This window comes from Anopheles merus, chromosome 3L (genome assembly GCF_017562075.2).
Source record: "Anopheles merus strain MAF chromosome 3L, AmerM5.1, whole genome shotgun sequence".
In the NCBI taxonomy this organism is placed as follows: domain Eukaryota; kingdom Metazoa; phylum Arthropoda; class Insecta; order Diptera; family Culicidae; genus Anopheles; species Anopheles merus.
Genome location: NC_054085.1, coordinates 6313403 through 6337773, shown reverse-complemented (window position 1 = coordinate 6337773; position 24371 = coordinate 6313403). Strand labels below are relative to the sequence as shown.

The 24371-nt window shown below is 40.3% G+C and overlaps 1 protein-coding gene across 6 annotated transcripts in view; it reads right to left on the bottom strand.

Annotated features, from left to right (window-relative positions):
• Window positions 1-13137, bottom strand: part of LOC121598294 (protein O-mannosyl-transferase Tmtc3) — a 154060-nt gene extending 140923 nt beyond the window's left edge. Inside the window, exons 1-2 of one of the 6 annotated variants that reach the window (XM_041924910.1) lie at window positions 13047-13137; window positions 11150-11956 (exon numbers count right to left, since the gene is read on the bottom strand). The gene's annotated coding sequence lies outside the window, so the exon portion shown is untranslated. The other 5 variants (XM_041924914.1, XM_041924912.1, XM_041924911.1 and 2 more) reach the window with 5 other exon arrangements.
• Between the last annotated feature and the right edge of the window lie 11234 nt (window positions 13138-24371).

The following is a 24371-nucleotide window of genomic DNA, read 5'->3' as shown; positions in this document are numbered from 1 at the left end:
TAAGGGTCTCGGGAAAGTATTCCATTTGCGCCGTGGATGGTGGTAGCAGAGGTAAAGTGCTTTCCAAAAAACCAAGGTCATTGCGTTAAGCGCTTGAGCAACGTAAACGGAAGGCGACAGCTGTGCCGGTCCAGTGCATGCCGCCTTTTTCGTGCGACCATTTGTCTTGGTGTGCGTGTGACTTTTTATCAACTTTTTTTTTCATTAGTATCCTTCGGCCAGGGGAAAGAAAACTGGTTTGGCTCGGCCATCATTTTCGATGCCATTTCTAGTGCTGTCCCGTTTGTCCCAGCAGCCACCGACTGGCTGAAGAGATGGAACGCGAAAAACGTGAGAAAGGTTCAAAAATGTTACCTATGCGTGGGAAGAGGAAAAAAGCATCCCGAAAAAAAAACACGTGCACAATGAAGTAGGCAAAAAAAACGGTAAAGGCGCAAAAGGCCACATCGCCAACTGCCAGCGGCATTTAAAATGAATGGCACCGGGAAAGCAAAGATGAAATTTAGCACCACCATGTCGGGGTGAATTTTAAGTGCCACTCCTGCTGCACGTATCGCCGTCGTCCATCGTCCATCGGTGAAAGTTGCACGTCCCGTTTCGAGGCGGGGGAAAAAGGTGCAAAAAATACGGCCCACCATTCTGGTGCCACCAGAAACACGCAGCAACAGGCCGTCCCATCTTCGGTGGCTTTCGCGCCGGAAAACTGGGACAAAAAGGCATGGTTTTTGCTTTCTTTACATACATTTTTTTCTCCAACAAGAGCCAAAAAAATATTCTTGCGTCACCGAATGGAGTCAAAAAGTCTGGCCTCGTTCAGCTGCTTGCTCGCAAAGTGCGTAGTGCCACAAGGAAGCAAAATAAGAAGGGGTCTAGAAAATGTTCGCACAAATTTCCGCCACGGTTGGTCCTTGTTCGAGGGAGTGTCGTGATGACCGGGCAACGTTGTGAAGGGAGGAAAGCATAACTAGAAAACAAAACAAAAAACCAGCAAATCACCAACTGGACAAGCCTATAAAGTGAATCGAGCTCAGCAGCGAACGGGCGACAAATCGGACGATTTTTTTTACGTGTCGCACGAACATTCCATTGCTTGGACGTTGCAGATCTGCTACTCATGGCTAATTTTTATCCAACATCAGAATCCTAATTTTTGCTTTTTGATTGTACTACATTATACTACCCGAAATCCATGCCATTTATAGTTGTTGCAAACATTTTTCTGACAAAAATATTTCTACATCTGGCATAGATGTTCCAATAATTTAATGAGAAAATGTTCAAGCGATTGGTATTATATGATAGGAATAAGGGATATTAACGGAACGAAACGAAATTACTCCAAAGTAATAATAAAACACTCTCGAAGCTACTATAGCTTTAAACAAGCAGATAGTTTGCAATACATTTGATCCACAGAAAGGTAAGAGAGACTTGTACAGTAAAATGTTGATATTTACCCATCCAAAATAAAATAAAACGGCTAACACTGAAGATTTGAACAAACACAGGACGCAGAAATAAAGCACTTCAGAAAACAATGGAAGACAAAAATTTGCCTCCAGCACTCAAACACATCTTACATCCAGGTTGAAGCTCTTTACCTCGGGAGATTTCCACAGTGGTTACGAATGAGAAAAAAGGGCAATCACCTCCCGAGTCAGGTTGGACATTCGACACCCAGTCCGAAATATTGCAGGCCCTTTTACACAACGAGCCAGTACCGTTTTATATCGCCACTTAAACGCACATGCTGTCTGACAGTAAAAAAACGACCCGCACGAACCGCTTCCGGTTAGAAAAGATCACACGATTCTAAAATGCGCAGTGGGGGTTACGTAAAAAAGGGACTGTCGGACAACAAGTCAAAGGGACAATGGCCTAACGACAATCTTCACTTGAGCCTGTGAAGACAGCAGCAGGTTTTCTAAACGATGCTACCAGACACGCGAGCCCTTTTCAAACGTTACTGGATGAGCCTTTGTATAGTAATGTAAAGTATGGCAAAGGTTATATTAAAAACTGACTCTTGGAGCAGGATGGAGAAGAACTTTATTTTTATTAGATTTCATGAATTAAAAAAAAAATAGGAGCGACTCACAAATTTCACCACCGAATATTTTAAATTGTAAGTTTTTAATATAGATTCACATTGTTATTCACAAGTAAATTCAAATAATTATTCAGCATTATTATTTAGCAACCAGTTTAGTATCCAACACATTCCGAATGATTTTCTGTCCCACACGCAACATTTTATTTGTTTATTTTTATTATTTTTATTTTTGAGAAAACTTATAAGCCTTTTCAGGAGAAATATTTAATGACACAGCAGTTGATTGATGGTAGTATTCATTATGCAGCACTGTTCCAGTTAATTTTCAGTCAAAAAAGGCAAAAAGAAAGACAGTCTAAAATTAATGAAGGAAGGTGCAATGCAAGTAATAAATCCTTTTTTGGCTATTTTATTTCTTCGATTGAACTTTGCTCAATAACTAAAACGCATAGAACTATAAAGAAGCTATAGACTGTTTCTTGCTGCTTTTGCATTCTGAACTTATAGCTTCGGAGAAAGTCAGAAAAAAACTCTACACAGCACCCTTGCTCCCTATGAACGATACAGGCGATGAAAGCTGGTGTACCGAATGTACGGCACACCATATCATGATTATAATAACCTTCGCATGCATAATCCAACCTGGCAGCAGCGGTCACGAACGGCTGGGAGCGAAGAAGCTCATCATCGCCAGTCTCAAAGCCCCCGAACGAAGGCTGGAAAATTATGAATAATCCATTGTATAATGCACTTGCTTGAGTTCGCCACCGGGCAAGCTAAGCAACGGTCGGACGACGGAAGAGAATAATTTTCAACTAAAAAGAAAAACAGAGGCAAACGCGAAAACCAAGGACGGAAGACAACTTTCAACAGCCACGCCGATGCGCTGTGAAAGAGCGCTGTCTTGAAGGATACGTGAAGAAAACACCAGGCGAACGCTTAAAGTGCTTCAACCCGGCTATGGAATGTGCCCTATTTTACACGCACTCACATGCATCCGAAGGAATTGAATTAATTTTCTCACACGTCGTTGCACGGTCTTAGCGACTTATTAGCTAAAATCCCTAGAAATATTATCCAGCAGTACCCACGCCCAGCTAGCAAGCGATACCCATAAACAAGGACACCAGTGACATCGCGCCTCCGAAACACGGCACAAAAGTTACCATCCGCACTAGGTCAGCAGCCGTCGGTGGCACTGTAGCGCAACGGATACGTTGTTTCGTCAAACAACCGCTCAAGTCACGTCAACGGCTAGCCAGGCACGAACTCGGAAAGCTGACTTCTCTTTGCCCGTAAGAAGCACACCGGGCATAAAGTGAAGAAAGTTCACGATGGGAAAGTCGCGAAGCGCTCGGGGAAAACGGAAACTCGCACACGGAAAATGGTCACGGGCCCGGCTCATTAGTTTGGGCGGTGGCGCATCCGAGGTGTCTGTCTTCGGGGACTCACTTCGTAGCCGCATAAGACGAACGGTAAAGTTTTTCCACAGCACTTACACATACAAACCGCTGGTGGTCCGGAGGGATTGCCAAAGGACGAAAGTTTCACCTGTTTTATCTCCCTTATTCCTACATCGCCGCTTTTCGTTGCTCTTTTTCCGGCTGCAAGTGACTGTGAGCCCGAAGGCCGCAAGAGTTATGACTGCGTGGGTTTCAGAAAAACATTCAACGAGCAAGCGTTCCGACCACAGTGATAGAAAATCAATACAGGTGTAAGATTTTTCCTCTGCACCATAAACACTCTCTGTTACATTACGCAAATTCTACGAAACCACGAGCAATTCCGCACACTAATAATCATTCATGATGGGGAACCGAATAATATTAATGCTCCCATGGGAATGCTTAGCATACTTGCAGGGAGGATAAGTTGATTTCAAAGGGGAAAGGAAATGATGAAATGAGGAAATGAACAGATGCACAAAAGACCGACCCTAAATGCTGTATACTTTAATGAGAAGAGTTGTAACTAACTGTTATTCAAATTTAATTACATTGATAATTTGTGTAGTAGAGTTTGTGGATCATACCTCACACGCTTTCAATTCGAAACGAATTTTATATTTACGATCAAAATACTTCGGTACAAGTAAATATCTAAAAGAGGCATCTGAAACAAACTAAGCATGTCTAGTTTAATTAATGAAATCCTGTGAGGCAGTCGTTAAATCAAACGAATCAATAACATGCCCGTCGTGGGTTGAAATCTCTGAAAGATCGAATTCAACCGTACGGAACACTGATTATTGTATCATGGGTAGCAGTTTGCATTCTCCAAGTTATGTAGATGATATGACAGTACTTAGACTAGTACAGTAATTGCACCAATCTATAAAAATATAAATATGATAAGCCACCTAATATTTTCTTTGAAATAAAATTGAAAATATATTATACTATTTCATACAATTAGTTGAAACTATAATTAACTACTCTCGTGATCATATCAAACCGTTCAATCTAACCTCATTTATTCAGATCTTTCAACCAATATCTTTAATCGCATCTTTAACTTACAAAAAACACAATCCATCACATCAAGGTACAACATACCTAAAAAATTAGTAGCGAGTAGTATGAAAAATTGATTTCCATCACGAATTCAACGCGATTCCATTTGATTAATACATTTCACCGGACGTTCTGGTATCGTGCGGAAAAAACACAGCTCAATTAATTAATGAATTACTGTTTATTCATATAAATATTTCAAACGAGCAAACCATAAGTTCATATAAAATAAAGAAAAGTTAAGAATTCTTATTCTAAAAAGTTGGTTGATAAAATTCAATAATAATAATATAGTAAATCTGCCTAAAAGGATTTTCCAAAAAAAAAAAATATCGATGCTAGTTTTTTCAATCTATAAAAAAAACATTTTAAACTGAGTAGTTAACTAGGAAACGAAACCATTAATCAATAATTATATTTTAATATAGCATTAGAAGCCAAATCATACGACTGTTGTTCACCAAATTCCAGAAACCAATTACTACCAAAAGCCGGAACCATAGAGTCTAATTAAAAGGCAATCATGTGCAGCGATTCGTGATCTGAACGCTTCTACCGGACGCAATTGGCAGTAAGCGACGAAAAATGCCATTCCCAATGCACACACACACATACACAAACAGAACCACACAATTGCACACTAAATGCTCTCATTTATTTCATGCGATTGCACCATTGCGTCAAACATTATCCAAAATTTACTTGTAATTAAACAACTGCCTCCCGTGCTTCGCTGCGCACAATTTTCATTTCCGAACGACTGCAAAACCGATGGAAGCGGGAAGATGACCTCCCAAAAAAAATGGAGCATCGTGCGAACAAACGCATTAGTGCATGAGTGTTCAAAAGAGCCGAAGAGCATAAGCTTTCAGCAAGTAGGTTTATATTTATTTTGTCGATGGCTTTTACCCAGCCAATGACTGAAATCGTTTTGCGAGTGCTAAAGCGAACGATAGAGAGAGAAAATGAGAGAGGAAAAGGATGTGTATTTAATTCGACGGACGCCTGCTGGCGAGCAGTTGTTGTTGGTTGTCAAAATAAAATTAACTATCATTTCATTACCATCACACTGACCCAAGGTTCTATACCTTACGCTCTCTATGTCTTTCTCACAAAACTCCAAAGTTTTTCTTCGGCAGCAAACCAGTAAAGTCCAGTCCAGTTTCGGAAAGCTTCACACTGAGCTGCGCCCGGGATTGCGCCTGGTGAATTATCAGATGGCCCCGCATTCGACTGTGCCGTGCTGGAATCCCATCAGAATTTCATTGTTATTTTTCAGTTACACGAAAGTTATATTAAATTTTCTCACCCTCGCATCCTTTGCGGTACCGCCATCCATCTTGCCAGCGATGAAAAAGCTAACTTTTCACTCCCAATACAGTTCATTTCCCCGCGCTCATTCTATCGCACCCTTTTCCGCAAGCTTTCTGATATACTGAACACAATCGTACCGTTCCGTCTACCCTACCCGTCAGGCGAGGACCTTGTGGCAATGATTCCACTTCGAAAAAGCCTTAACTTTCTTCGTCAATTGCTCTAGGCTATTGGTTGTTGTGAAACTGTTACCAGTACAGGAACAACAACAACAACAACAACACACACACCCACAGCAAATTACAAGAAAACGTACTTTTACCAACCCGGTTCAGTTGTGTGGGGTTGCCCGCCAAATTGTAGCCCCGGAGAAACGGACTCGACACCAAAATAAAGAAATACAAGAACAGCAACAAAAAAACAAGCGCACGACATATACTACTAGTATGACAATCCGCATCGACACTGCTGGAAAACTTACACCGATACCACCGTACACAGTCTACAACTTGGACAACATTTAGTACGAAATAGACAAGCCGAGGTATGGTGGCGAGATTTCCGAAATGTTTTGAACGCAGATTGTACGATGTGAAATTTGGTTTAAAAAAAACTCCAAATTTCCTGCTACACTGACGGTTGTCGAACAAATGCAGCAAAGTAAAAAAGGGGTAGAAAAGTTGAAACTATGAAAAGAGTATCTACTGCAACCAAAATCAAAAGAATGAGGAAAAAACAAGAAAGTTAAACAATCGATGCAATTGGTCCAACAAGTCGCAATTATAGACTTGTTTGCGTTGTTTAGTGCACCTTTCATGGTTTAATTATAACAGATCCAATTCCTATTTGGTGGATTTAATAGGAACGCCATTTTTTCATGATATAATGCTGAAAAGCTATAAAAGCTGATGCAATAAAAAATGTTTGGTTGGATCTAGTTGTTCGATAAACGGTTGCATTTCAGTTAAAGATCAAAATAATCATGAGTATAACAAGCTTCTCATTATTATACCCAAATTTGTAGACATGCCATAACCATCCAGTTTCCGCTAGGGTAAGGGTACCAATTGTGGCTATAGCACCAATGATGGCTATAACGAACACTATTTTCTCTCAAAACAGTCTATTAGCATTTGAAATCACGGATGATTTTTTCATTTCAAATATGAACATTTTAACACATTTGTGCTTCATTAGTTCCGTGCTGGACACTTCCATTTTTTAAATATTACCCTTTTAAAATATGTTGCCAAGATGTTTGGCGTCTCTTACCATTTTGTTAAGAGCAGGACTGCAGAATATTAGTAATTTTGACGTAACTAACCATGTTTTCTCAAAATCATCATTTTGGTCCATAATATTAGTTATTTAACGACTTCACATCAAATTTACTATCATTTCATCGAAAATGTGCCTTTTTCCGTAGGTCCATAATTGATACAACTGAACATCGGTGTGGTGTACCAACGATCGCAGTGCCCAACCCATCAATTGTGCGATTAATTGAGCGTGGCTATCAATACAACCAGTGATAGAAAACGGATATTTGAAAATGTTAATTTTACGAATTTAATGGTGGTTACACTTATATAGGTGTAGTGAACTTATTATCACTTTATTTGAGTTAAAACAATGTCACAAAATAATGTTTGGTGTAAATATCCACGAGTTTTGGCTTACAACCACAATTGGTACAGCTATGCAGAATTGCTAGAAACACTATAGCCATAATTGGTAACTTGAGATGCAATTTTGAATTGACTTTTTCTAGTATTTTGCTAAACACTGAATGAAACTAAAAAATACATAATTGGTACACTTTACGCTACTTTGTTGAACCGATTAGAGCTGTTTCGGTAATGTCCAAAATATAAATGAAACTATAGATGTTCAGAAAGTGTCACAAAACAAAATGCTATTGTCTGATCATATTGTGTAATCTTAATTCAGCAACTGAAGTGTACATCAGCAGCCAATATTTTTCATGTATAATTTATTTCCTGCAGCATTTTTAACTCTGCAAAGTTTGTCAATTTATTTTTTCATAGAAAAGCTTCCAATGACTCAAAGAAGAATCATTTTATTTACTTTTGAGCATCTTTTTTTACTATAAAAAACTTTAATCCGTATGCTACGCGCGACTCGTTAATACCATTTGTAATCTTTATTTATTGTTAAGTGTAATTATTTCTTAAACGTCGTAATAAAATCGAGCAGTATGTCCAAATAACAATATTTAAATGCTTACACTGAATATGTTTAAAATAGTGGCTTAAATATGCTAATGCGAATATGCTTAGGCAACTGATTAACGGATCACAAGCATCAATCAATATTGTTTACTTTAAATTCATCTAAGCTTAATTTCTTCTGTACTGTTATGTTTATAAGCTATTTAAAAAATACCATGCATTGTAAAAATTGCTTGGAATTTGACTTGACCAGTGGAGACAATGACACATGAGACGAGTATTTTTTCCGTTTTTTTTTTTTTTAAATTTCTTTGTAAATAATTTGATGCACATTAAACAACTCGTAGCATCATTGGAGCATTTTTTGCCAATGGCAGCATATACTTAGCTCACTGTTTCATTTAATACAGCAATCTAGACGAAATCAGCCTAAATACATGGATCAAAAGCCCAGCTATGCTAAATACTTTCATTTACTAATGGCATGATCAAGAAATATTAATCGTTAATTTTTAATCCGAGTACTGATTACTTTCTATTATTTGCAAAAAGCACCAGACGGCAGTGAATTTTCATTGCTTAACCTGTATAAAAAACTGGTATTTTCCGACAAAATTTCGTATCACCTACGAGCAGTACTGAAAACATTTCCAATTCACTCTAGGTATTGCAGCTTAAGAAAAAGCCTTCAGGAACAGCAACAAAGAAATTAATCCCTCCCTCCCTACTACAGTACTGTGTTCATTGATAGCAAACCATGCACGGTTTCGCAACAATTTGACGACGAAAATTGAAATGATACTAACAAAAACCATCTCAGCTTTGATCTCACTACAGTGTTGCTGTACACACCACCCAGGGTATGAGGTGGAAAAGCGATGGATGGAAACATTTTACAACAGATTTTACTTTCATCTTCGTTACCCCTTGGCGGTGTGGTGCTTTCCACCACATTCCCATACCACGTACAAGTGCGTTAGATTTTAAGATGATGGTTTTACTCCTAAAGGTAACCTAAACAAAAGCATTTTCATATAGCCAATGGTATTGGACGGCGTTGACGGCACGACAGGGTGGTGGTGATGAAAATCGGTCTGAAAGAAACGGGCACAGCAACCGAAAATCGCTCTGTTTTTCCGCTCAGCCTGAATTGGCATCCGGTACCGAAGGAGGTACATTTCCCTCTAGTTTGTGTCGTGGTATTGAAAGTATCTAAGGCATGAAATTGCTTTAAGACGTAGAATCCGTCGAAAAGAAGCGAAGCACCATCGAAACCAGCGAACCATTGCTATCGTTTTGTAAGGTACAGGTTTGGAATTGAAAATGTCTTGAAAATCTATCAGGAACATAGAAAGACGTTGCCTTGTTTCATCATTTTATAACGAATTCATTACAAATGACCTACTGTGGGTCATAAAACCATGCGCTAAAACAACCAAAGAACTTGTGGAACTTTTATGGGGTTTTTACTTTGGCTATATTAAACAATTACAGAAATTATGAGAAGTTGAACAGATCAAATACTAACATTAAACATATCATTTTAACCCTTACTCAACTACTCTAATGTTTTAAGTTCCATTAGACTGATTTTTGTAAATTGCCTTGTAGGTTTTCTGGACATTTATAACAATTACTTTACACTTTTTCTACAATCTCAAACAAAGGTCGCACACAGCCATCTTTTAGGTGGCAATGGATTCCATCCCACATGCAGTCAAGGTACGTGTAGCGAATCATCTTGATGGGGTCAGCAGAATCAATAAAATTACCCTCACATTTAGGGTGGCCACTAATGGCCACGCAACCATTCGCTCCCATACTGCTGGCGAAAGGGAAGTGGCGGGCTAGATTCCATCCGAAACGCACCTCATCGCATCCACCGGGTGGGTTGGCGTGCTAATGGTCTCGATAAATCCGATCTAATTAAGACACACTCTCGGCCCGATGGCAAAACCGCAAACGCTACTGTGTACAAACGGGACAGGAGAGCCATTGCCAGCCCTCTTCCTGCAGGAATCGTGCTGAAAGATACACCGAGAAATCGAGGGACGACTGTCGGTAGGTTGAGGCGTGAGTGAGCCAAGAGTGCATCTGGGCGCGCTGGTGGATTGGTGAAATATTTATTACAGTAATAAGTCCTATCAGTCGTCGTAAATCAGTCCTCAGCCTTCGATCCACCGGCGTTCGGACGGTGTCGCCTTACCCGGACGGTGCTGCGTCATCCGGCCTGCCGGGGTATCGAATGAATTCGATTAATTATTCTATCGACACCGGTCCCGGTGGCTGCTCGAACCGGGCCGAAGCCGATGGGTTCTTTTTCCCCTTCACAAATGCGTGCTTACTCATTCAACAGCCTATTTGCACGTGTCTTTCGATTTTACCACAGAAAATTTCAACCCAACTGATGAAAATCAATGCCTGATCCTGATTGCAACGGTTTCGTGAACGGAAGGCCATGGAATCTATCTACTCCTGCATTCAAAGGGAGAGCTGAACGCACAAGCACAGTTGAATGTCAGCCCAGACGGCAATATGAAAAGCATGATGAAAATGCATCTCTCCACATGAGCGTTTCCAACTTCAAAAAGGACACTCAAAGGACATTCCTGCTTGCGAGGAGGGAAAACACCATATGGTGCCCGTATCACGCTGCTGTTTTATTCCTGTGTTGAAATCTCGGAGAAATCCTACATCCTACAATCCTACATACAAACCCGAACACACACACATATACGACAGACGTTTGGATTTCACACAGCTATCAATCACAGTAAGGCTCACCACGAAACCAACACTACACTTACACACAAGATGGAAAAGCAAGGGTTGAGTTCCCTGGGCGGCGTATGCTGAATGCATCGACTAGCCTACTTTTCCTTCCTTGACACTGCAACATCCCTGGAATAAGGCTTGGTGTGCTAAAATTGATCCAATCTCCCTCACAAAAATCATCCCCAAAGCAGAACAAACGAGGCAAAAAGTCTAATTCACTTCATAGGATTTTTTCCTCTTCTTCACACAAATGAAAATTATAATAAATGGGTTAACATTTTTCACTCCTCTTGCTTACTTACAGACCACAATCTCTTGCTCTCGGATGGCCTCCTTTACACTATCGGCTTCTTAAGAGCACCCGCTCTCCTTTTATTGCATTCTCTGGCGAGTGAGCGGAATTTTCTCGGTGAAAATTATACAGTAACTTTAGATGGGCAATATCGATGCGGATACAAATTTTGAAAATATTTTCACTTCAAACATTGGCTCACTTTGCACATTTTAACAACAACTGATTTTACCAACACACACCATGCACTCTCTCCTGCTTCCGGCAAGTGGTAGAGGAGTGGGAAGCGTGGGAAAGGGGAGGGTACACATTTACTAACACTGGTGTGCTGCTAGGGGTTGGGGTTAAAGGAGTTTTGGGAGAGAACGGGGAATAAATTTGCACTACTTCACCGCCTTATTTTGCTTTTGTAACGATTGACACACCATTTTTACACAAACACACATATAAAGCACAACTACAGCACGGTGACTGGCGCCCACATTTACGAGACACACATACACGAATTTTGCCCAAATTTATAAAAACACGCACATACGCGAACACACATACGTAGAGACCCTTGCACACTACAAAATTCACACACAGAGACACACACACTCACACACGCACACGCAAGGCGCTCTGTACGAAAAGCTCTAAATGAACTTTTCAAGCAAGTAACGTTGGTGACGATGCTGGGTTGAAGTGGGATTACCTTCACCTTTGCAACTTCTTCTTTCTAAAATATTCTGCTCTAAACTCTGAACTTATGCGACTTTCCAACAACAATTTGGCGACAACGAAAACTAGACAAGTGTGGTAGGATGCATTTTTTCTGAATAAAGAATGAGAGAAAGATAGCAAAAAGACACAATCTTTAAAATAATTTAAGTTTTACGTAAATTTGCAAAAGGGATAGTTTGGCCAACAAAACTTCAGCTTGGCCTGTTCTTGCACGGCCTTCCCGGGCAGCACACGGAAGAGCGAGAGAGAGAGAGAGAGAGCGAACAGCATCAGAGATTGCGACACATCAACACACAGCCACGCGAAGCGGTTTGACTGCATCGGCTGGAGTTGGGGAAGAGCAATCTGCATCGCGGCATAGTGTCCGGTACGCGGCACAATTTCATCGTAGAATGCACAATTTTATCGCTACGATAAACTATCGACTCTCTTGTGCAATTTGCATTGGCAGCTCGCACCAGGTAACGCTATCTCGCTCTAAACAAATCTTGTTTTGACATTTCCCACATACGGCACTCCCATTAACCACTTGTTTTTCGGTGGCCGAAAACTGTGAAAAGCTGTGTCTCGTTGAGCTTCCATTTCACGTCTTAAATTTAATTCGATTGATTTTTCTTTACTTCTGTCTGTCGCCGTTCGGTACAGCTGGGACAACTTTTCAGCAATTATCCACGATCTGCACCACCAAAACACGGCAACCCAGACGCTGCGGTCACATTCTTCAACCCACAGATTCACACACGCACACACTTTGAAACCGGAGGCGAGAACGGCACGAAAATCTATCGAACGAACGTGTTTGTCACTTGTTTTCCACCGTCCGGCAACTGTAATTCAATTGCAAAGCACATTCCCCGTCCAAGCAGCACCATTCGTTCACCTGTTTTCACCTGTTTTCTTTCAAGAATGCTCCCGCACGGCCTGGCGGACCGAAAACCACAACTTCATCGAATTTTATCTGTCAGTTGTGTGCAAAAGGTTTTTGACGCAGACGGTTGACCTTGCAGACAGTTTCGCCTCTCTCGCTCTGCCCGTGTGTGCGCTCTCTTTCGCACGTGTCCGCACATGCTCTCACGAAACGTCTTACGCGTGACGGTTCGTTCAAATTGACCGTTGCTCGAATGAAATCCGACGAATCAGACGATTGAGTACGGCAAACTAAAAAAACGAGAAAGGCAAACCTGAGCGTTGCGGTTACAGTGGTTGGATTTGTGTGGTGAAACAAATTCGATCCGCTTGCGTTAAAACTGAGACACTTCCGTTCGCGTGTAAAGTGACCGACAGACTGAAGCGCTCGGTATCACATGATCGAGCCTTTTGTGCTCTGAGCGGTAAAGATGGGGGAACTTCGTGTCACGAGGAAACGACTATCCGGTTCCGGGACGAGTGTGCGCAATGTTGCCTTCGATTTCGAGGGGAACTTAGGCATGCTTTTCAAACCATAACGTGTGCTGTCAGTTTGGGAAGCGAGGCGAGCTGTTGCATGTTAAAGGCGAATGAGTATTTTAATACTTGGGCTACGATTAGATTTTCTTAGTATTTTGAAACTAATTAAATGGATTGTATTGAGATTGAAAATTGTTGTAATGAACATTGCAAAGCTCTGATATTTGTTTAATTTTATGAGCTTAAGGCATACATTTCGTTGATAAATCGCACTACAGCAACCGATTCCTACAAATCCGTGTTCTACAATTAAGACAGAGAGTTGAATTTGAACTGCACTTAAACATGGCATGTTGTCAGCATGCTGTAGTAGCTAATGTGTCCGTCATACATCATGTAATTTTAAATTTACGAAGATTTTATGAAATTGTTTTGATCATTATGAATACTGTTTCATCATAACATCATATTACCCTGTTTTCCGGCTCAGTTTTTAATGTGTACAGCATTTATCAAAACATGCAAGATGTTTTTTAACAGCTAACGTTATTTGAATAATACCGTTCACATGCCGAAACTGACCTGGAAAACTGTCTGTTATCATTCAGGAATAACATCTTTGTACAATCATCATCTTTGCTTTTGACTGATTTATATATTAGCTTACTTTTTTAATTTAATTTTAATTTATTCCAATTTCGATGATGCATTGCATAGAAAACAAACAATATCCTAGATACACAATATTTGACCATTCCAAGTCCGATTTTCACACATTTCGATTGCAAAACTGACAGCATGTTTCTCCTCTGCATCCCTTGCAACTTCCCCGACCGAGTGCACGAACGAACGCATGCGTAGCCGAACAGCTCTTCGTGCAAGCTCACACTGTTTGCCCTACAACGAGACAAGCAGTCCCAAACCCGAACACGAGGTCATTCTCACTCAACCAGAATACCCGTCAACGTCGTCATTGTCCTTGCCGTTCGTCATCCGGGGTCACCCGAAGAAATCAGATACGGGAAACATGTGAAACGAAAAAAAAAACGAAAGAAAACCTCACAAAATAGCACGCGTTCCCCCTGTGGTTCGTGCTACGCCAATAATAAAAGGAAAACGCATCATTATCAAAAAGTGAAACCGATGCTGCAGCCACCCCGATAGCCGAGCGCAACAAGCCGACCCTACCCTACCAGAAGGAACGGTACAATGACATTCCCGGTCCCGGACTTTCGGCCTTCGTAGGGCGTACAGGGGTGCCTTTCGACGCTAGGGAAATTGCGTCGCGTGCTCGAAAATGGGAAAAGTGAAATTCAGATCGATGAGGGTTCCTTTACCCCTGAGCCCGTACGCAGTACGAAAGAAGTCATCAGCTTACAGACGTAACAGGATGATATTAATTAACTCGTTACTCGAGATAGGACGAATTGTATCGAACGTGGAATGGAGGGAAAGATGAAAAATTGGTTTGATAGTTTTCGGTGGAAAAGTTTGTCCAAACCCCTCGCTACGTGTAGGTACCATTCCATAAGGGGCAAGCGGGTAAAATTGTTACGAAACAGAGATGTCTCTGTCCTAATGAGAGTTTCGAAACTAGACATGAGTTTTCACTCGGAACTGAGTATCTCCCATTTCTACAGACGCAATCTAAAATAGTCTCGGTAAAAGTTTTCCTTTCCTCTGTCATTCCTAGAAATAAGAAGTGTTTCTTTGATAATGTGGAATGTGGAATATGGAATGTAGATATGAAACTTCATTTTCGAGAGAAACACATTCAATTCGGAAGGGAAGGACACGATATTGATAAGCATCATTCCATTCGTAAATTGTTACTTTCGATTTATCATCCACAGCGTCCAAACACTTTTGATCTCTATATTTCTACATCAAAAGCATTCAATTTTAAACACTTCACTATTCCTGTCATCCTACTGCATACTGTGAGCGGATTGTTCCGTTACGTCCTTCCATACCGTTATCCACAGTACGTGTACGTCTCGAGGGGACACAATGCGAAAACGGGAAAAGTCGAACATAAAACAAAAATTGAGTAATCATAATCAAAGCACATAAATTTATCAACGCCCGACGCTAACACCTTTCCTGTGCGCGTTCGGTGGAAAATCAAACGTAAAGGACACCCCCACACAAACACTCACACATAACATAGAAAACCGTCATCTACCACCACTTGAAAGTTCACATTCGTTGTTCTGGCCAAATCTTCGCTGCGAATTCATTGAACCGTAAGATTGCCCTGGTAGCGAGGCTGACATAGCGTACCTCAACGAGTCAGTCTCGGGTATGGGTCAAATAAATCATTTCGGACTAAAAGTTGTGGCCACCCGATGGCAAATCCAATTCTACACCGGTACATCCAAGGGCGTTAGACGGCCAGTCGGACGGGATCCGCTTTGCTTTTGCTTTGCCGTCGCTTTTCGATTCTCTTTGCTGGTGAACTTTCGTCGTTAATTTAGCTATCCAACGGAAAGGTCACGGAAATTCCAACCCCGAATCGAACGGGGCGCGTAGCCAACCCAAGTGGTACAACGATCGGAAAATTTTGCCACCAATGCCAGGGAAAACGGACGGGGGGACGAGCAATGCTTCGTTACATTGACCTCTCTTCCTCTCAAACAAGCCAGACAAAGCACTCGAGACACGAAATACGAAGCGAAACGTATCATGAGCCGGTGAATGCTCGCATGAAAACCAAAACAAAACCAGTAAAAAAAAACACCGAATTTGAGACTAAAAACTAAAACAAAATAAATATACCGCACCGTGCACCGACTGCAGCATCTGTGGGCGATTATATCGTTCCCTTGTTTCCAGGTCACTGTCGGTCGTTTGCGGTGGGAAAAGGCAAAGGGAGATTCCCCGTCCGCAAAACAACAAGCAACCGTTTGGGATTTGGACGCTGTTTTCTGACTCTCTCTCTGCCCACCAACTTTACCCATCGAGCATGGTGGAATTCTCGATCGAACCACACACTTCAGGTCTGGGCCCGGTCAAACTTTTCTCCCTTGCTCAAGAGTTGGGAATGGTTGGGGTTCCCTAGGTGTCGTTTCAGCGTACGAGTGTGGCAAGGATTTAAGGTAGAATGGAGACTACCTACACTCGACACGCCCCCCCCCCCCCCCCCCCCCGTAAACCTACGTGGTTTGCTAATCCGTGTGCCAATTCGCCCGTTCCGTGACACTTGTACATCTTGCATCTTAGCTCTGCTTCGGTTCTAATCTTTCTCCCTACTTCAGTCCCTGAAGTGTCGCCATGACGGACCTACACACACAGAAGAACACGTATCTGACACTTTACCGTCGCCAATTAGTGTATCGTCGGGTGATGTACCGCAAAAAAAAATGGCAAGAGTCAAGAATCTCGCGCGCGCGTCTGTCTGACGGATTCGAGCAAAAAAAAGAAGAAGAAGGAGAAAACCTGACACGTTCTCGCTCCCGAATCCCATCTAGACCCATTGCTTGAACCCACGACTCATGCATCGTTTATGGGGTCGTCTTTTTTTCGCACTTTATGCCGCCCCCTTTCGGGCGTCCTTTTTGATCGCTATTCGGTCTCGAGGACAGTGCTGCATCACGGAGCTAGACGACAGCGCTCTCGACTCGACAAGGACGAGGAGGACGTCTGCGAACGTCTGCCATGCCCTTGTCCTTGGGAAAGCGTTTCATTTTGTCTTTCGTGGTAGCCAACCTTATCTATGCAACGGTCTATGCAAACGGTCCCAGACGACGACGACGACGACGAAGTCTTTTTACACAAATCTCATTTATCGCATCCGTTCATTCACCTTCAGGTGATAAGTTCATCACTGGTTTGATCACATGGTGCGATAGTGTGTGAGTGCGTGTGTTCGCGTGCGTTTCAGTGTGCTCTAACTCGTTTTGAGGTAATTGGGTGCATCGGATTGAATTGTTAGAATGTTTTTCGGTCGATGCTCTTTCGTGCGGTCGTTGGTTCACATAAAGCCGTTCACGAACGCTACGTTAAAGAGAAGATAAATCTCCTGACGCTCATTCGAAGCGTTTTCGCATGGAAGGTAAAAACTTTTGCAGGGTCCGATAAGGTTCGGTTTCTTTTTTTTCGTTTGTTTCTCAAGCACCATGTATCGACAGTTGGGTCGACTCTCTTATCCTTTTTCGGATTGATGGGTGGCTTTTTAAGAATGGATGGGAAAGTGGGCAGGTGGGGAGCGTTAATTGCGGTGGTGGGATTTTTTGTTTACTGCTCCCACTAGGGTCATGAGCACAAGGTTGCAGCGTGCCACACGAAGATAGATGTGGTGCGATGCTAAAGAATATCAAATTGAGCATTCCACGAATTTTGGGTGGCTGGTTGGATGGTTGCTGCTTGGTGAGTGATGAAAGTAAAAGGGAATGAGTAATTTAATGAAAATATTCTCCAAGAGCTTTCCGTTGTATGGGAATATACATGAAACAGAATGGCTTGTTAATGATTGTCTTACTTTTGCACCCTGCTTGGCAGTTTCACCTGGTACTCGTAGGCTCGAAGCATTTAGCATATACTAAACTTTATAAATTGGTGGTACTTGTCACAGACAGTAGAAAAAATCAACTTTGGCTTTAAATACGGTTGTAAGAGAACATCGATATAGGGGCCCTTTACGATTCTAGTCAGTTTTTTTTTGTATGGAGTTTGACAGTTGGAGGCAGAAATCATGTAAACACTCCATACAAAACCATACATAAAACTAGGGTAACTGTACCAGTTTTCGGCAGTGTACCTATTTTGGGCAGAGTAGCTAAAAACGTGAAATTCTGCACAAATACGGTAAAAAATTTCACAAAACACAATTTTGTAGTGAAAGTGTACTTATTTGTTATTCACATACGAAGTTTCACACCATTTCATTACGTATTTAAAAAAATATCAAATAAATTGTGTTTTTTTCGGCAGGTTTTGTGATTAAGAGAATCAGAACAGTAAAACAATGAAAAAGGGGTGTATATTAAAGATTTTATACTTATTTAATTTATTCTAACTTTTTCGGAATTTTAAAATCACGATAAACAAGTTATTTTTCACTTCAAATGCTGCCGAAAATAATACATAGCAAATGTTCATTTTTGACAGCTCAATGTTGTGGGCTCCTGCCGAAAATAGGAACAAACTGCCGAAAATAGGAGCAAAATCAATGTTAGCATTTTCACGAACATTTATGAAAAAGGGTTTTGAACCGGCAAATAAAAAATAGTGTAACATACTATGATAGTTTATCAACCAGAATAACATCACTTTCATGAAAAATAAAAAAAAAATTATATATGAGCAGTTTTTATGAAACTGCTGCACTAGCGTGCCGAAAACTGGTACAGCTACCCTAGTCAGCAATTTTCAGTCTAGATCAGCGGTCGGCAAAGTCCGGCCCGCGGGCCAAATGCGGCCCGCCGCAACATTCTATCCGGCCCGCGAAAGGTTTTGACTGATTTTGAAAAATGGGAAGAAACTATTCGTATACAAATTACCAAATATCTTTTAGAATAGCATTTTATGCCAACGAACTCTTTCAACTTTAATTAAAGTACTATGGAATGGCAGGTCTTGACCGACAACGGTTGTTGAGCCAAAAGAAGAAGAAGACTATGGAATGACGGGTCGGTATGTTTGAACTCAAGATCAATATCCCCGCAATTTTTACGTAAAAAAATGCCTGCAGCTAGCCGAAGCTGTAGAAAAAACTAGGAGAGACAATTTCTTTACATTTACATCATTTGAAAGCTAATTATTTAAGCTTACTTGCACAAATTTATCTCAGACTTTGCGAGTTGCCTTTCGTCAGTTATCCCGAATTTTCACCATGATGGACAAAGGCATCCTAAGTTTTCTCGACAATTTTTTAGAGAAAAGCTTTTCCATCATGTTGGTGCAGAAAAATTCAATGGAACACATGTTACGGATGTTGTACCAGTTTGCGGACTAAGGTGTATTATCCAAATTCTGCCAAAATTAACCTAAAATGAAAGCAGTGAGTTTTGGCGTCATTGTTTGCCGCTGCGAAGCCAGTGGACGCGATTTTTGCTTCCTGATATAAACATATGTTCATGTTTCTCAAGAACTATTTCACTGTTTAGCGGGTTGTATCGATCTCCCGATCCAGATAACGCAGTAATGTAGACACTTGTCCCTCTGTCTTCATTTTTCCATCTTTTGGAACCTCAAAAATGAACCTGGGCTTTCTTACGATGCTTTGACGGTTGCCGAATAGTGCCAAGATGTTGGCGACCAAAACGCCGTAACGTTCTTATGCGACGACAAACTTCTGTACTAAGTCAATTTAAGACGGGGTGTTATTCGTTGATCGCGCACGCTTCTAAGTTGGTTGGTTCCCTTTTTTGGCCATCATGGTTAGAGTTCGATTGATAGAGGTGTTAAGGTAAGGTGACTGATAGAGGTTTACTATTGTCTCATGGGATACTACCATTCAAAGTGCAAATAACATTTTGTTAAAGCGGTTAAGATAACCCCTTGATAAACCCATAAATTTGTCAAATACAATGTTTTAAATATAGTAAAATAGCTCCATACATTTTCACGCAATAATTTTTTTATGTTGTTTTATTCGTTCTTCTCAATTTCACACAAATCAGTTGATTTCGCTTCAAACTATTTGAGCGATATTTTCGATCGTATTTGAAAGCAAAAGCGAACATTTAAAACCCCTGTTGTTTTAACGAGAACGACGATTCCACACTGTTGCTGTTTATGAGTTCAACGATTGTCAAAGTGCTTTATCATAAGGAATCAGTTATCAATCTATCTGACATGGCATGACTTGTCCATAAAGCATTTTAAGAATTACTGACTCCACCTTTGCTTCGATATTAGTTTAGCCGTTACGACTTTTGTATCATTCCCGGAATATCCGCAATATTTTTTCCAGCGTGGAAGGATGGGGTCTTCAAGAAGCGATATTGATCCTTTTTTTTGTTATTTTTTGACTTATTACATTTTTGGCCATCTATTGCCGATTCTCAAATGATTAAAGATTACAATTAGTTTTTAAAGCAGGTATCATCAATTTTGAACCATGCTTAGATGATATAATTACAGAAAAACAACGTTGTAAGTTTAAATTGTAATAATTTAAGCACAATGATAAAAAGCTGCATTCTCCTGGCCCGCGGCACTTAATCATTTACTTAATTTGGCCCTTTACCTCAAAAGTTTGCCGACCGCTGGTCTAGATTATTCTAGCCTCAAAGCTAGAATTAGATTAGAGTACCTGGTCGAAAAATGGCAAAACAAGGTGGTGTTTTCAATTGTCTCAAGGTGCATTAAAAAGATCTGGTGATGCTTTACAGAATCAAAGTGTATATAATCCAGGTGGTCTCACAGCATGGTTTTTATAACCAAATTTGAACATCACTTGATTTGAACATCAACTTTTGTTCAAACAAGCTTTCTGGAGGCTTGACGAATACACAAAGCACTCTTAAAATCTTCATTCAGAAGCAGAAGCGATAAAAATCAGCCTTCTAAATTCATACACCTTGGGATAAGTCCACCTGTATATTATAACGACTTAGATAGCTGCTTGAAAACTGCTATACGAAGCAAAAAGCTGACAGGCTGAAATTTCAGCTTACTAACTTAAAAAGAAAAGGGCCCCATAGAATATATTTAGATGCTACTGAAAAATCGTTGATGTGGTTTTTGTGTCGCTTTTGTTTGATCGGATTAGTTTTGGACCGTTGATCACAAAATTAATAAGGTTCTGGTAGCAATTTAATTTTTTTAAATCTTTTTATACACTTTAGTTTGCATTTTTAAAACAATCAATACAGTCAAAAAAATCCAAACCAAAAATGAGAAAAAATGCAATATTTTGGTAGGCGCTGTACTGTTATAATACTGTTTCTTATTGTTTCATTTCAAATCATACTGTTTGATGTTTATGTTATTAGATCAAATGAGACCGAATATAAAACACACATGGAGTATAGTAACTTTTAATTGATATTGTTATAAATTTTTGTAATCAAATATTAGAAATATTTTGCACAATCAATTTGATCGTAAATGTTTTCCTTCAGGACTGCATACATAATATAATGTATTTTTAATTTTTATTTGATTAAAAACACTTCCTGATACTGCTGCCACAAACTTATGTTTCGTAACCATTGATTCAAAATCAGATGCATAATCAATAATCCTGTGGTTGTTACCGTAGAAAGCTCTAATTTACCACATTATACGAATTTCGCACGAATCCACTCTGCGCGGCAGTCCTTCAAAATGGTGCAATGGTGAACCTAAACGACGCGTTAAGCCATCATTCAAAGGTACCACAAGAACCGTCATTTGAGCGCTCCTTTGCTATGGCCCCACTAGGGTTACCTTCCGGCGAAGCCCTTCACTTACCGACTGCACAGCAGTAAATGGGCTGCATAATAATGCAGTTCATCATCGAGTGCATTCGCTGAGTTCCTGAAAAGCTGAAATTGATTTTCGTGGCATATCATTACCAACTGACGCTTGACTTTCAATCGACGCGAATATATTGGGGTAGAGGGTGGGTTTCGGTGTTGGCAGTATGGTAGCTAGTTGCCGACAGGTGTGTCACGTAATAAACACATGCCACTGGCCACCAGCAATCAATCAGCGATTGAAAGTTGGACCGCGTTCCGCACTCTTGACTTGGGTTTTCAGGTGATCGTAATCAATATGCTAGGTTAGAGCTACTCTGCCAGCGAGTCACGCGGCCATTTCATTGCACCACGTGGCTTTTACTGGACTCGAATTTAGTCGGATTTTTCTACACTCGAAAACAGTGGGCTCGGAAGCGTATTCGATAAAGCGGATTACAGTGCATGTGCGTCTGAGTAAATGTGAGCATTTGACATGACGAATGAAGTGCGGATCGATCTTTCCAGGGAATTACCCTAACAAAATGGATAATGTAACACTGGCGATTTTACTTGCGAGCGAATGAATCGTACTTCAACCCCTTTGCAATGAGCTTTAGACAATGATGGATTATAAAACCATTAAGTAGAAATACTAAACCAGCAAAGTAAAGTTCGTGCGTTATAGGGTGAATGCTTATATGTGTTAAAATACTTTTTTATAGAAAAAATAAATATATTACGCTTGGAACAAATAGGCTTGAAATTTTAAAACATATTTATGATCAGCTAGCACATAACATTTTTTTACACTTTTATTCTGACTCAGATTGTATCAGCAATTATTGATGATGTTGATTTGAAAAACCAAATGAAGTTTAATATTACAGTGTTTATAAAATTCATATTGAACGTTTATAAAATTCACACTAAACGCTTATAAAATTTATGTAGTATTAAATGTATAATCATTTCATATCACAAAAATACAACATAAAAGTTCATTGATACATAACAAAATAATTTATTTAATTAGTGGTTTGTAACGTTTGCGTGGAATATAAGGTATGTTTGAACCATAGCGTAAAAGACATACAAGTAATAGTACAGTTTCATATATCGAATGAAAAATCAATAACTCGGGCGTTCCATTTGCCTTAAACTAGTTAATTTGGTCAGGTTACAGGACCATGCAGTTTAATTTTAAAGATCTCCTTTACTGAAAAAAGTACGCTGAAAACAATAGTTTCGAAATTCAATTAAAATTAGGTATTTATGATAACCCCTTCTGAGGCCTAAAACCAAAGCCAAGCCCATACTGGTCCTAACATCAATACATCAAATTTTCTGATTCATGAACTGCACATGACGTAATGCCGGTCCTAAAACTGATATCTAAACCAATGCCGGTCCAGCATCCAATACTAAACCAAAATTGGTCCAGGAACCAATATTGGTCCTGGAATCGATCATGAACCCATACCGGCCGTTGAACTTATGAAGAACCTATCCCTGCCCTGGAAACGATGATGGACCAATACTGGTCGTGGAACCTATCATGAACCCATACTGGTCCTTGAACCAAACATGAACCCATACTTACCCTGAAACCTATCATGAATCCATACCTGCCCTGGAACCGATCATGAACCCATACCGGTCCTGGAACTTATCAAGAACTCATAATGGTCCTGGAACCGATCATGAACCCATACTGCTCATGAATCCATACCGGTCTGGGAACTGATACTGACTCCATACAGAACTTGGAACTGATACTGACTCCATACAGAACTTGGAACTGATACTGAATCCATACTGGTTCTGGAACTACTTATGAATCAATATCAGTCCTGAAACTGAAAGTAAAGGGACTGGAACTGATACTTAACCCGTATCGGTCTTGGAACCGATCATGAACCAATACTGATCCAGACATAGCTAAAGATTTCATTCATTTTCATTAACTGTACCTGGAACTAAAACGGATTCGGATTCGGAACGGTACTTGATCCTGGTAAGGGTATGGAACCGATACAATTCCAGGTCCAGTCGACATCACTATGACTATAATTTTTCTATCATTTTTAATTATTTGCTTCTCAGTCAAGTATTAGGTTTTGTTAATTTCTATTACTATGACTATTGTCAATAGACATCCACTTAAAAGGCATTTCAAACAGTGTTTGTAATAATAACTATAAATGTAAAAAAGACTCCCAAAACATATTTCACTAAACTTGCTCGCTCAAAGTAAAATTTTATAAATAACCTAAGGACGATTTAATCAATAAGTTCTTCGAAGCTGTAGAGCCTTCACACAAATTGCAAAGAAAACGTGCTCTACGAAGCATTAAAACCATCATAATAATTACGAGCAATAGCATTAAAAATAATTTGATTTTTAATGAAGCGCTACACGGTATTGCGTCTGTGCCGTGGAAGTTTTCGAGAAGCAAAAAATGAGAGAAAATATCTTGAAGTATTAACCTGGCTATTATCACGAAAACGTCAAATTTGTGGGAAATGATAGAATGTTTCTCGAGAGCAGGCTTAACGACCGAAGGAAGGCAAAGGGCGTCGTAATTAAAAGTGCATTACCCGTTATAACAGAGAACGATACCGCATGCATGGCAAACTGTTGGTGAAAAATATTGACAGTGTTTTAAATATGTGTACTACACATTTGCAGCCTAAGAGCATGGTACATACGGTACCACAAGGCAGTGAAAACAT